The following is a 14,721-nucleotide window of genomic DNA, read 5'->3' as shown; positions in this document are numbered from 1 at the left end:
AATGCATTTACATGTGGTTTCCTAACACCTGTTTACTTAAAGCGATTGTCATTTCCCCCCACTGAATGGCTTTGGCACCCTTATTGAAAATCACCTGACTATAGATACAAGGATTTTATTTCTGGGCTCTCTTCTACCCCATTGTACTATATTCTGTCTTTACAAAGCTACAGTAATCACAACAATGTGCTACTAGTGTAGCCAGTTTTGAAATTAGCAAATGTAAGAACTTCATTTTTGTTTTTCTTTGTCAAGATTATCTTGGCTTTTGAGCATCCCTTAGAGATTCTAGATTGATTTTTTTCCCTATCTCTATTCAAAGTAGTTTTTAAATCAAATTTTAAAGTATTTACATATCTTTAATATTATCAGGAATATAATAAAAATGGCAAAGAATTAACCTACGTGATTGTAGAGAAAACACACTGGCCAACAAACATATAAAATACTCAGCCTTATTTAGCAATCTAGGAACCTCATATGAAAATTACTGGGCAGCACATTTTGTGCCCACTAAATTGGCAAAAATTAAAACCAGACAATATCAGGTAAAGGGAGGACATGCACATTCAGAATTCCCATTATTGGTTAAAGGATAACTTGATACTATTCCTTTTAAAAACATTTTGATATCTACATATTATGACCTGGAAATTCCATTCCTAGACATATCCTTGCACTATTGCACTTGAGTTAAAAAAACAAACGCAAAAAACCACTCATAGCAGCTGCCATTTTTGTCATAACAAAATGTAGAAAGCACCCAAATATCCCCAGTGGAAGCAAGGAAGTAATCTGTGATATGAACACACAATGGAATAGTATGTAATAGTGAAAACTTAACAGTAGACATTTCCAGGATGAGTCTCTGAAACATGTTGGCAAAAAAAAAAAGCAAGACACAAAAAAACACTGTCAATGTAATTCTACAGATACAGAATTTAAACACATGTGTTTAAGGCCAGTAAAACTAACTAAACAATATATTGATTAGAGATATCTACAGTATATGTAAGAAATACATAGTGATAAGCCCAGGATAATGGTAACCTATTGGGGGAAAAAGGGCACATGGTTGCTTCTGAGTTGCTGTAAATGTTCTAGCTCTTCAGCGGATTGTCATTGTATTATTTTACATTTGTCTGTCGTAAGCTCACTTCTACAAATCTAATATTTAATATTTTAAAGAATGAGAATCCTGTTATAAAAATTTAGAGCAATTTGACAGAAAGAGAACTGTTTCCTGGTATAGAACTGTTAATAGGAATAATAAGACGCTCTCACCCTTCCTATGACTGGGTAAACTCTCAGAACAGATACTCGAAACCACTATTATGGAGAACTCGCAGTTGGAGAGTCTCCAACACAGGCAAAGTAGGAAGAAACCAGACTAGATCCACCAGTTGGCACATTGTCTAGTTGACCTCCATGATTAAGTGCAAGGGTGGCCCTTGCTGAGTAGAAAAATGTATCCAATTGGCCACTTTCCATCATTTTCCAGTCCACTTGTGTCCCAAACCCCACCCATCTGTCCGGGCTGCCATGCTGCCCTTTTATATTCCTGTGGCAAAATACAGTAACAACTGGTGAATTACAGAACAAACTTCATTTTCTAGCCTTCCCTTCTTCATTAAAATGCATAAACCTCTCCTGATTTTCACTTGTTCTCTAGGGTACACTGAATTATAAAAGTTCTGATTTTTTTAAATCCCCATTAATGTATGAGACATCTCAATTAATACTTTGTTCTTGCATGTGGATTTATTCTGTTCATTTTGGTCAAGTGGACTTTTTGGCACCCATCAGCTCACCTTGCAAAGAAAACATGTCACAGTTCTTATATCTCTGCAGGTAAGTCAGATAATTACCCAGACCTCAGAGAGAACAGCAGCCAGCCCAGAGAGATAGGGTCCATCTTATATGTTTTAAAAGATCTCAGGCATCTCAGCTTTTCAGGTAAAAATAAGTAAATCTCCTGGTCCCTTATTTAGGTTTTCTAAATTCCTGCTATGAGTGAGACCATCCGGTATTTTTCTTTTTCTCTCTGGCTTATTTCACTGGGCATGATCTCTTCCAGCTCCATCAATGTTGCTGCAAATTGCATGAGTTTATCTTTTTTGATTGCTGATTAATATTCCATTGTATATATGTACATCTTCTTGATCCAGTCATCTATTTTTGGGCATTTGGGTTATTTCCATAGCTTAGCTATTGTAAATAGTGCTGCTATAAACATAGGGGTGCAGGTGCCCTTTGGAATTAATGTTTCTCTGTCATTTGGGTAAATACCTAGGAGTGGAATTGCTATAATAAAGAAAAAATCAAAATCAACAAGTAACTATAAACCAGAGACACACTGAGGGCCAGGGGTGGGGAGAGGAAGGATTAGGGTCAAAATAAGGGGGGTGCAATTGTATGGGTAATATAACCAAAATGAAAATGCATACATTGTACAAAAATGAAAAATGATGTAAGAATTATAAAATAAAATACTAAAAAAATAAGTAAATCTATCAAATTGTTTAAATATAGAGGGGGTTGCCAGAGTTTAATGGCGAGATATGGTCCTTGATACAAGTAATTTGAGATTTACTGACTCATTTCACTGTGGGAATCTGTGGAAGCTTGAAACTTTTGAACTATAATGTCTACTGCTCACTTGACATTCCCTGAATCCTGGCCTTCAAGAGCCCTTGGAGAAGTTGGCAGTTGCCCACAAAGCACACTGTACATTCTAGAGACCTAAACTGGCCTTGCTAATTGTGATGAATGGCCATTCCAAGTTGAGGCCAGAGAAAAGCCTCTCAACTGATTGTTTCAGGTTTCATTCAGTCTTGAAGGAGGTTCTTTATAACTAGCAAGGCCAAATGGGAAAATTACCTGCCCCGTGCAGGGACTTATGGAGGTGAGAGGCCGGTGTCATGACAGCCCAGGAGAGGGAGGACAGATACTTTACTCAAGAACTGTACTGCTCATGCTATGGGAGGTTTGGATTAAATAAGGCCAGTTCATGCTGCTTAGGAAATGGACAGCTGTAACTTCTTCCTAGGGAAGAAAAATCTCTCCATAACACAGCTCTGATAGTAGGGTACTTAGTTATAGCAATAGCCTAAAGTGTTCACCTCTTGGGTTCTTTATACGATTGCCAGTGGAATTCTTTTTTAATATTTTATTTTATATAATTCTTACATCATTTTTCATTTTGCACAATGTATGCATTTTCATTTTGGTTATATTCCCCATACAATTGCACCCCCCCCTTATTTTGACCCTAATCCTTCCTCTCCCCACCCTCCTCTCCCCCATATTGTGTCTCTGGTTTATAGTTGCTTGTTAATTTTGATTTTTACTTTGTATTAATTAGTCTTTTTCCTGGTCCCTTATTTAGGTTTTCTAGATTCCTGCTATGAGTGAGATCATCCGGCATTTATCTTTTTCTTTCTGACTTATTTCGCTGAGCATGATCCTTTCTAGCTCCATCCATGTTGCTGCAAACTGCATGTGTTTATCTTTTTTGATTGCTGAGTAATATTCCATTGTGTATATCTACCACATCTTCTTGATCCAGTCATCTATTTTTTGGGCATTTGGGTTATTTCCATAGCTTAGCTATTGTAAATAGTGCTGCTATAAACATAGGGGTGCAGGTGCCCTTTGGAATTAATGTTTCTGTGTCATTTGAGAATTGCTGGATCATATGGCCAATGGAATTTTATTGCAAAATTTAAAATTGCAAAAAGTTCAAATCCTAGGCTTCCTAAAATATTAGATTAGCTGTAAATTTAAAGATGTGGGGACATGTAAGTCAATTTAATCCACTGAGTAGCCCAAGATCTTACCACTGCGATAGATCTCTTATCAAGGCTTATTTTTACTGCTGTGCTGTCTTGGGCAGCACAAAGACTGAGGAAAGGAACTATTATTTTGTGTCTTGTACAGAGCACCAACGGTATGGTGAGTCATTCTTTGTTCTTTTCAGATAGTGAAAAATAAGTTCTTGAAATACTTGTCACTGAAATCTTGTGAAGTTGGCAGTATAGAAACTGAAAATATCTACAGTCTGGTCTTGTTAACTAATGGATTTGTTCCTGGGATTATTAGTAAATGTCTTACCCTCTTAGCTCAGTGCTTCTTCCTTCTGCAAAATAATATGAATGCTTCTTCCTTTTATCTTTTATTTTATAGGTATTTGTGAGGTCCTTTGAGACCAATTAGGGGGAATGGAAAAGATTCTATAAAAATGTAGTGTTATTATGGATAGTATTTAAAATAAAATCTGTCCTAAAGCAAAAATCTCATTTATCAGAGATTTGCATCTCAAGCTCCATTATAGTATTCATAAAATTTGCCAGCAAAGAAAAACTAAAATATTGCTAGTAAGTCAATCAGATGCCATCATCGTAATAAATAATGGCAATACCTTGACCTTCAATTAATTCAGTGATTGAACTGTACTTAAAAATGGGAGGGTCACAAGCAGCAAGTGATAAAATCCATTGGTATTTAAGACTCATTCTAGAACTGCATAGGCTTTCCAAAGCATGGAAAATAGGATAATACAAGATCAGTGGGTTGCTGCCAATGAAATGTTTTGAAATAGGAAACAGGAATCAGACTCCAACATGTGAAAAACAGCTTTAGCACTACTTTGACATATAATCTATTAGAGCACTGTTAACCTGTGATCTTTATTTGTGGTCCTTCCTTGCATTTGAAACTGTCAGAGTAGATGGAGAGTGCAGTGAGGATATGGTACAAAAATAGGATCTAGCTCTTGACATCCTACACAGCCATCTGACAATGGTTCCAGGAGCCTAAGGGCACAGAGGCCAACCCACACTTGTCTCTCCTAACCCCAACATTCATGTCCCATGAGTATATCAGAGAAGCTTTATTGTTCTTTCTGAAGATATGTAAAAGCAGCAGTAGATGTTTTAATATCCCATGTGTTTTCCCACTTTCCTGTCCATAATGGTGACCATTCCTACCTAGATTAGCTTTCTCAATGAAACATTGCCTGTTCCTTATGCCAGCTTGGTGGGGTCTAGTTTCCTGCCCCTATCTGTTATTTCTCCAACCCCTCTGCTAGTCTCTCTGCTGACTTGGACAGCAGAATTTTCAAATGGACTCTGAAGTCCTCAGAAGATGGTTGCAGCTCCTGGGATGTATTAACAAGGAATGGCTGAGTCCAGACCATAGGACATCAACTGACGATCTGGTCAGCCCTTAGCAGGACTTACTTGCTTTTCCTTCAGCCTCTTTCTTCTGGTCCCCAATCCATTATTTAATCAGGTGACCACTATATAATTTGAAACCACCCACATTCCAGAATTTACTCACCCTAGCTGTCCTTGCCTATTCTTCTATAGATGAACCTGTCTCCTTCAAAGCATTGATTTTCATTTGACTCACCATTTCCAAAGCCAGACATCTGACTTCCTGCTGTGTCTTTACTTATTTTTACTACCCTTTGAGTAGGTTGTTGCTGTGAAGCTTCAGAGTTTCTGCTCTGGATTCTTTTGACTTGCCTTTTATCAGTGACCCCTGGAAGGGCCGGAACAGGTGTGAGTGAGTCATACATTATGTGACACAGGTTATAAATAGTATAGGATTTAAGGGTAGGTCACAGAGAAGACTGGGAAAAATTCAGAAGGATCGTTGCAATAATCCACGCATGAAGTGTGGGGTCTGGCATAAGGTGGGAATGGGTAGAGGAGAAATGTGAAGGAGCACACGGAGCCTTGGAGAATAATAGCAAGTTCACGAAATGATTACTAGAGCAGGTGGCGATATGGGGGAATATAGAACAGCCAGGAAAGTCCCCCAGCTCAAAAGTGCTATGACTCCTCTTTGGAGGCATCCACATTAGAAAAAGTTAAGATTGAGCAGTAAGAGTGATTGTTGAACCTCTTACTCATACCACTTATGAACATTCTGCACAAAACAGGCCATATTTTGGTTTAAAAATGTATTCATGTACATTCAGTTCTGTTTAGAAAAGGAAAAAACAGATGAGCTATATCATAGGTTACTTATTTTGATTGTTAAAATTGCTAGTAAATTTTTGATAGTCCTCAGGGGAATTGGCTCAAGTCAAAGGCAGTAAGTTTCTGAGTAGCTGGAGAGAAAATGTAAAAGCCTTAATAGGTGTGAGCCATGACACCACGGTGAGGCCGTTAGGAAAGATGGGAATGGAAATAAAGGACATGGCGTGTATCCTAGGGGACAGTGTGATCCCTTTAGCAAAACAGCCACACAGATATGTAAAATGTTCAAAGAAGTCCAGGAAATGTCACTGCAGACAGCACATAATTCATTGGCAAGTGAGATAAGCACTTGCTTCAGGAGAGGGCAATCTCTGAATTAGCATGGACAGCAGGGCGGTGAAATCTCAGCCTACCCTGCTGCAGTGGGGTCATGTGCTGCTCTGCTTATCCCCAAACCCAAGAGGGAAAGCCCCAAGTGAGGAGAGTGGGATAGTGCAGACATTTGCTGAGGAAGAGCACCCTGGAAGGTCCTTTGCCCCAGTCATGGTCTATCTTGTCCTCACAAGTGTTGATCTCCAGGGCTGTGGACATCAGACAGAAGTGTGCACTTTAAGGACTTCATAGCTCAGTTGAGTAGGGTTCCTGTAGACACCAACTGAATTCCCTTCAATTCCTTTTATGTTATCCCTAGTTAAGGAGACACAGCTTCTGTGTGTACAGTATTGAGAAGAGTTTTCAAATTTCTATGTAAGTTAATTAGCTAGACACATAGATATAGGTGATGGTAGAACATGATTTATACACACATATGTATTTATCACATACATACATGAATGTACCACACACACAAACATACACACTTGTTGCCTGAGAACTAGATTTGAGTAGTTGATTTAACTATGGTATGTTCTCTAACCAGGTCAACTATGATGAATTAAACATCCTTAATAAATACTGCAAAAAAATAGATAATCAGAGCTAATACTTATTGAGTTTCTTGTATATTCCAGGCACTATTCTTAGCATTGTGCATGTATTAAATAATGTAAAATTTTTTAAAAGATTTATTTATACATACAAGAACTGGGGTACAGGCCAGAGGTGCAGGGGATGAGAGGACTCACCAGAAACAGAGTGGGGAACAGAATAGGCAGCCTGACTGAAATACATTGCTGAGGGGAGCAGCGGGCAAGACAGGAGAAGGCTGCTGTATCATGTGGGTCACCTCCCTGGCCAGGGATCGAACTTGTGCTACAGTGCAGCAGATAGCTTCATAGTGCTGAGCCTTAACCCTTTGCACCACCAGGAAGGCCCTAAATAATGTAAATTGTAAATTTTAAAGGAACCCTATGAGACAATAAGGCTGAGGTGCCAGCGGCTTTCATCACTTGCCCAGGCTTTCATCACTTCTACATCTATGAAATGTACAAGTCAGAAGCTAAGTTCGGGTAGTCTAAGCCCAGAGCCCACAATTGTACTCATTAATACATGAGGCCACACTGCGGGAGATGATTACTGTGAGTCCTAGCAATGGCCATTGATTTATCATTTTATTAACATCTTCTAAGTCTCTTCTACGTCAGAAATGCTGAAACAGTATATATTTCAGGTCCTCCTGCATGAGGTGACCTTGGACCAGAGATAAGCCCTCCATGCCTATCCTTTCTCATTCACAGTGAGACTTACCCATCAGAACCTGTGACTGCTCAGAGTTGAGTGATGTGGGGATCAAAGTGATGGTATATTAGAGGGGCAGTACTGGGAGTTCCCACCCAGTATCTCTGAGACTCTTTGTCTCACATGAGGTACATGATATGTTCTACCTGACATTACAGAGACAGCTTACTGCATGACTCAGTGGAAGCTCCATTAAGCCAGGACCCAAGTTTTGTTGCAATCTATGTATCATTAGAGACGCACCTAGTGCCTTAGACAGAGTCAAAAGTGAACAAGGGAAGGCCACACTCAGAACGAATGGGCAGAATGAAGCTCAGGTCAAATCATCACAGTGCTCCTTCCAGCAGATTCATTCTCAAAGCAAGATACTTTCTGTGCCTTAGTTTCTATTTTTTTTAAAGATTTATTTATTTATACAAGCACTGGGTACAGTCAGAAGCGCGGGAGGGTGAGAGAATTCACCAGAGACAGAGCAGGGAACAGAACAGGCAGAAGGACCGAGGTGCACTGCTGAGGGGAGCAGCGGGCGGCAGGAGAGGTCTGTGCGCCCTGTGGGACCCTCGCCCAGCGGCCGGGGATCAAACCGGCACTGCAGAGGCTGTGGGCAGCTTCACAACCCAGCACTCAACTGCTGCGCCACCGGGGAGACCCCTTAGTTTCTATTTTATAAATGACTTATAGGCCTGGGGGAAGCCAAAGGAGAAGAAAAAATGTCATGCAGAAAGATAGGTAGGGATTTTATTTGAATTAAATGAAAAATGAGGTTGAATCTTGCTGCAGGCGTTAGTGAATTTCACTGAGGGTCTTGTTACAAATCTTTTATACCAACAAAACCCAACATCTGGCCCCTGACCACCAGCATTAACAGTGGGAGAGGCCAAAGGGGCCCATGCAGAACTGCCAGGGGTGGTTTTAGAGTCTTTCTCTCCCCAAGTGATGGCTCTGAATACTGGTAACTTCAAATAGTAATTTCTCAATAGTTTAAGAGGAAAAGGAGACAGAGCAGAGAATTCTTATAAGGACAAGGCCTTTTCTCTGACATGCATGAGTGGGAGTGGGAGGAGCCTCTCTGCCCATCAAGGATGTCGCCCTCTGCATTCTCACAGTCCAATGAGAGGAACCATATCCAGATACCAGGACTATGTGACTGGCAGGGTCAGTGGAAAGGGGAGTGACCACAACACTCAGAGCACATGTGAATGCTCACGGTCCCATCTTTATCTGCTGGGGGAGGTGGATGAGTCAGCATAAACTTGAAAGTGATCTCTCTTCATTAATTCCCATGGTCAGAGCAGTAATGTGTTGCACACAGTGTGGCTTAAAAAGCTCCTGCCCCACTTTCAGGTGGAGCCCTGCTCAATACAATTTAAGAGTAAAGAATAGCAGAGGGGTGGGCCTCCCTGGTGGCGCAAGGGGTTAAGACGCAACCTATGAAGCTATCCGCAGCCTCTGCAGCATGAGTTCGATCCCCGGGCAGGGAGCTACCCACATGGCATAGCAGACCTCTCCTGACTCTCGCCTGCTGCCCCCCTCAGTGGGGCATTTCAGTCAATCTGCCTGTTCTGTTCCCCATTCTGTCTCTGGTGAATCCTCTCACCCCCCACACCTCTGGCCTATACCCAGTTCTTGTATGCATAAATAAATTAAAAAAAAAAATAGCAGAGGGAACTGGCTTGGGATTGTTCTTTCCCCTGACCTTTGCAGGCTTCTCTGTGATCTTGAGCACATACCTCATTCCCAGTTTTATTGAGGTATCATTGACATCTAACATTTGTTCTTTCTAATTTACTGGTTCTTTCAACAAACAGTTATTTTGAGTACCTAAGATGAACCAAGTCTCTGGTGCAGATAGTGGACACACACATCAACATTCACACGTATACACACAGGCACATATTACATAGATAAATATGTAATTACTACAGGCATTTATGCCATTTCACATGATGTGATTAAAAGCAAAGCAAATGCTTATAAAGACTCTGGGGCTATAAGCTTGAAAGTTAGAACAGCAAAGCAATGCAGCATGACTGAGCATAGGGAGTGGGGGTGAGGGAAATAGGAGGCCTTTGAAGGCTGTGGGAAGAGGCTTGGGTTTTATTCCAGCTGCTGTAGTGGGAAGCCGTCGTGATATAGGAAGAGGAGGACTTACAAAGCTCTGCATGTACGAATTTATCAGACTTTCAAAAGATTAGTTTAGAAAGAATTTGTCTAAACCCAATGGTGAGGTAAAAAAACCCAAGTAAGCTAAGTGATCATCCTCTGCCACACAACCATAATTGGGACCGAATCCATAGACTTTTCTATCCAGAATTCTTTGGGCTTCAATTTATTCTGTCCCTTTGGGAACTGCTTATTTTTCCCCACCTCCACCTCATGCTGCTAAAGTAACCAACCAATATTCTCTCTTCTGGCTTGGTTCCCTCACCACTATGGCCAGCAGCTTCCCCAACTCTGGAGTCCCATACTGCAGCTGTGCAGACCTATTCACACAGTGTGGCCCTAGTCCATCTTCTGCTGGGGGTAAAGCAAAGCACCAGCTAAGACACCAAGGCAGGTGTTAAGTGACAAGTAATTCTCTGGCACTGTCCTCCAGCAGCTACAGTACCTTCCTTCCGACTTCCCCAGGAGACAGGTCCTGGAATCCTCCCCAACAGAATCTCTAGGTACTGATAAAGTCACTGAGTTCCAGAAGTGATAGAGGTTATAAAGAAGGAACTGGAAATCCTGCTTTCATTAGCAAGAGAAAGACCCCTTCAGGCACACAGTTCTGGGAAGTCCAAAGGAGCCTCTGTTTCTCAGGGAAAACTATGAGGGAGCTTGTCTTTTAAAGAGATGAGCATTTCTCAAAATAGGACAGGTGTGCCACCTTCATCTAAATCAAGTCAGTAGCTTATTCAAGTGCAGGATCCTATGTCCCAACAAGACATGCTAAATAAGAATTTCTGGGAGTCACTCTTTTTGAAAATGGGTTGGTTGGTCAGAGAACAATTTCAAATTAAAGTCCTTGGTTTTTCAGCTGTTAAATGTTCCATTCTGACTGAGTCATCGTAGTTAATCCAGTGAAAATGTTAGAAATTGTTACTTGGGGAAAAAATTCTGGGCTGTGAGAATTCTGGTAAGAATTATATGCCAAATAGGCCCTGCTGGCTGCAGACATGCATCTTTGGCTGAAGGGTAACCACTGTCCTTGCAAAGATGGCCACTGTCTCCCTCCCACTCGCTCCCTGTATAGTTTATTGGTCTAATGCAGCAATCAGAGCTCTTTGGACCTAAGATATGTTGGCAGACTTTTACTGAAAAGAGCCTGATGCTTACATTTTGGTATTTGTTGCAACTATTGAAATCTGTCACTGTAGAGTGTATGTAGCCATGAAGAATCCATAAACAAAAGGGTGTGACTGTGGGTCAAACTTCACTAAGAAAACAGACAATGGATGATCAATGACTCATACTTTTAGAACCCCTGGATCATAGGTATTACACCCTGGAACTGAGATCAAGTTCAATATTTGAGAACAAAAGTATGTGATCCCGAAGCACTTGACCAAGAGGATAGGTTCATTGTACTTAGTGTGTCCACATGTGGCCACTGTTGTAAGTCAGAGAGGTGGGCCAGTTTGTGTGGAGTGGACAGTAATGTGTCCAGAACAAGAGTGCTAACATCCACTGAAAATTCTGTTCTGGGGAGCTAGGATCTAGGTTGGGGGTCTGTTTATCATCATTTGAGATTATGAGTACATACAAAAATATGGCCAGTTTGTGGTCCAACCACTATGGAAAGCTGTGTGGAATTTCTTCAAACTACTAAAAATGGAGCTACCATATGACCTGTAATTCCACTCCTAGGGATCTGCCCAAAGGACACAAAAACATTAATTCAAAAGGATACCTGCACCCCTATGTTTATTGCAGCATTATTTACAATAGGTAAGATATGGAAACCACCCAAATGCCCAAAAATAGATGACTGGATCAAGAAGATGTGGTATATGTACACAATGGAATACTATTCAGTAATCAAAAAAGATAAACCCATGCCATTCACAGCAACATGGTTGGAGCTGGAAGGGATTATGCTCAGTAAATAAGCCAGAAGGAAAAAGAAAAATATCAGATGGTTTCACTTATAGGAGGAATGTAGGGGAACCAAATAAGAGACGAGAAAAAAAATAATTATAACAAATTAAAAAGCAAAATTAACAGGCAACTATTAATCAGAGACACTCTACAGGTAAGGGAGAGGGGGAGGAATAAAAACAGGGGAGGGAATGTGTTGTTACACAGGGACTATGGTGATGGTACACAGGTGAATTGGTGGTGGGAATTTTATAGCGAATACACCTGAGAGGAGAAAGCATACATTGTACAAAAAGGAAGAATAATGTAAATATATATATAGCCTCCCCTGGTGGCGCAGTGGTTGAGCACTGGGCTGCGAAGCTACCCGCAGCCTCTGCTGCGCCGTTCAATCCCCGGCTGCCTGCGAGGGTCCCACATGGCGCACAGATCTCTCCTGCGGCCTGCTGCTCCCCTCAGCAGTGTACTTTGGTCCTTCTGCCTGCTCTGCTCCCTGCTCTGGCTCTGGTGAATTCTCTCACCCTCCGCTTCTGACTGTACCCAGTGCTTGTATAAATAAATAAATAAATCTTTAAAAAAAATATATATATATATAATTTGCTTTAAAAGGTAAAATTGCAGGTCTCTGAAAAGACTGGACATTACCTGTCATGGTTATGAGTTTAATTTCTTGGATTCAAGTCCTACTCCACCCCTTCATATACTTCTGGCCCGTATAAACATCAGTGATTATCAATACTACATTGTTGTTACACAAAGACACCATAAAGAAATATCATGGTCTTAGAACTGTACAATGGTGGAGTGGCCTTCATCTCCAAGTGATGGCTTCTCCTTCCTGGAGAGGTCTCTGAGGTTATGGAACACTGGCCAGTGCTGCTTGAGGTTGAGGTCAGGAGATGAGACAGGGTACCCTCTATGCAACCCAAAACACTAGAAAGCTAGACCAAAGATTCAAAGAAAAAGCCACCTGCTTTCTCCAGGATCAAGAGATCTTACCTTCTACCAAGGACAGAACATAAAAGATAAACCAACAAAAGGAACAGAACCTCTTTAAGACCTGGTCCCGGGAGGAGTAGAGACAAAATCCCTTTCAAGCACCTGTAGTTTTCAGCCAAGCTGATTTCACCTACATGCCATGTAATCCAAATCTGTCCACTTTGTAGACAATTCAAAGTCACAGTAGTTTCAATTGCATTTTCTTTAAATAAAAAAGGAACACTTCACAAATTTGTATGTCATCCTTACACAGGGGACATGTTAATCTTGTCTGTATCCTCCCAATTTTAGTATATATGCTGCCCAAGCGAGAGGAGCGGGTAAGGTAGGAGAGTATGGTAGACAACAGAAACAAAGACCCACTATCCTAAGAATTTGGCCTCTGAAGAAGTCCTTCCTGTCCCTGTGCATAGTGGCCATGGAGCTGTGCCCTGGGCAGTGACATTAGGTTGGTGTAGAGAGGACTTCTGACTGGTTGGAGGCTGCTTGAATTGCATTTAATAGGTATTGTTTTATGATTAGGGAGCTTTAGAGTCAAAACATGGTTGTTTGGTAAGCTACCCTTGTTTTGCTGTGATTTTCTAAGAGGGATGAGGAGGAGAAAATACTAGATGAGATATCGAACATGGAGGCAGGCACACCATTGTATAACCAGGTCTGTAGGCAAAGAAAGGGTCCCTTATGCTCGTGCCATCTCAGCTTTGAAGCAAATATGACTCTGACCAGTCCTGTGTAGGTGGGAAAGGAGTGTCCACGTTTATGGCCCTTTAATACTCTTCTAAATTAGCAGCCGCTAATTTACAGAAGTGGATTTGTGAAATGCAAACCTCACTTGGGTGCCCCCATTTTATCCCGCCTTATATCAGCTTCTAGATAAATTTCTCTTGTTTTTTAATCATAACCAAGTGAATATGGCATGCCTAAACAACAGACACCATAAATTGAGAGTAGAAATTAGGACAAACAAGATTTATGGTTTTATATTGATTTTCTGGAAGGCAAATGGCACTGGCAGATGAATGAGGGAATGGCTAAGAAACTTATTAACTGTAAAAGGAGGGCACAGTGAATCTTTGGGGGAGAGAAAGACGCATGATGGAATGTTTGTCATTTGGGTGTCTTTCTCCTATGACAGATTTTGTGGGGCTTGGTTGGACTCCAGTGATTTTTAAAATCTGGAGTTGGAAAGACAAAAGGGAGAAGAATGAATGTGTGGCTTACAGCTTATGACCCCTGCTGGGCCGAGGCCTCCTGGACCTGTGCCCACGACAAGGGTCTGATAGATGGTGCGCTGGCGAGGTCAGTCGTGAGAAGAGGGTTCACCAAAATGCCCAGCGATGTGAAACAGAGAACAGAAGGTAGAAAACAACTGGCACTAGCAGAGAAAGGGCAAGAGCCTTGCAACAAGTGTAATGATAAGGTGGCAGGGGCATGTCCAGGCTGCCTGTGGAGTGGGCCTAGGTCTGGAGCAGGAAAATAAAAAATTATGGCCAAAAACTGCCTCACAGTTGAATGCAAATCTGTGAACTGGTCCCATTTACAGTTGTTATCAGAACTTGGCTTTGCTCCATTATGTAAATAAGCGATGTGTTTTTATTTCACAGCACATTAGTTAGACTTGCCTGGATGAGCTGGCCTGTCAGGCACCATTACCCAATTTATCCTTGCTCATTTAACAAATGATCATGCTTGGCATGGCTCACAAATGACATGAGTTGGCTCACCGTTGTTCTAGTAGCTGGGAGGGTGGCCCCTCTGTGACCTTTGATCCCCACACAGAAGCTAGGAAGAGCCCACCTTGATCCCCACGCAAGAGCCACTTCCCTTGAGAACATCACATAGTGGCATTTCCATGGCAAAGATTCCTCATTTGCTTCCATCCAGTGTACCATTTATGGAGACACTCCTGCTTTGTGTTCAGCTCATGGTTTCACCCAAAATGAGGACACCACTAAATCACTTTCGGTAACAAATGGAC

At 41.4% G+C, this 14,721-nt stretch overlaps 1 protein-coding gene and 1 non-coding gene across 3 annotated transcripts in view; one reads left to right on the top strand and one right to left on the bottom strand.

Moving 5' to 3' along the window:
- SLC35F3 (solute carrier family 35 member F3) overlaps positions 1-14,721 on the top strand; it is a 341,959-nt gene that overhangs the window by 288,794 nt on the left and 38,444 nt on the right. The window lies entirely within an intron of this gene.
- LOC119245458 (U6 spliceosomal RNA) lies at positions 12,952-13,054 on the bottom strand. Its single transcript, XR_005125374.1, has one exon. It is a non-coding gene; the product is annotated as a U6 spliceosomal RNA (small nuclear RNA).

The sequence above is a fragment of the Talpa occidentalis genome, unplaced genomic scaffold (genome assembly GCF_014898055.3).
Source record: "Talpa occidentalis isolate TD23 unplaced genomic scaffold, MPIMG_talOcc4v2.1 talOcc4.14, whole genome shotgun sequence".
Taxonomy (NCBI): domain Eukaryota; kingdom Metazoa; phylum Chordata; class Mammalia; order Eulipotyphla; family Talpidae; genus Talpa; species Talpa occidentalis.
The sequence above is the reverse complement of the archived record's forward strand: the minus strand, read 5'-3'. Positions and strand labels throughout refer to the sequence as shown.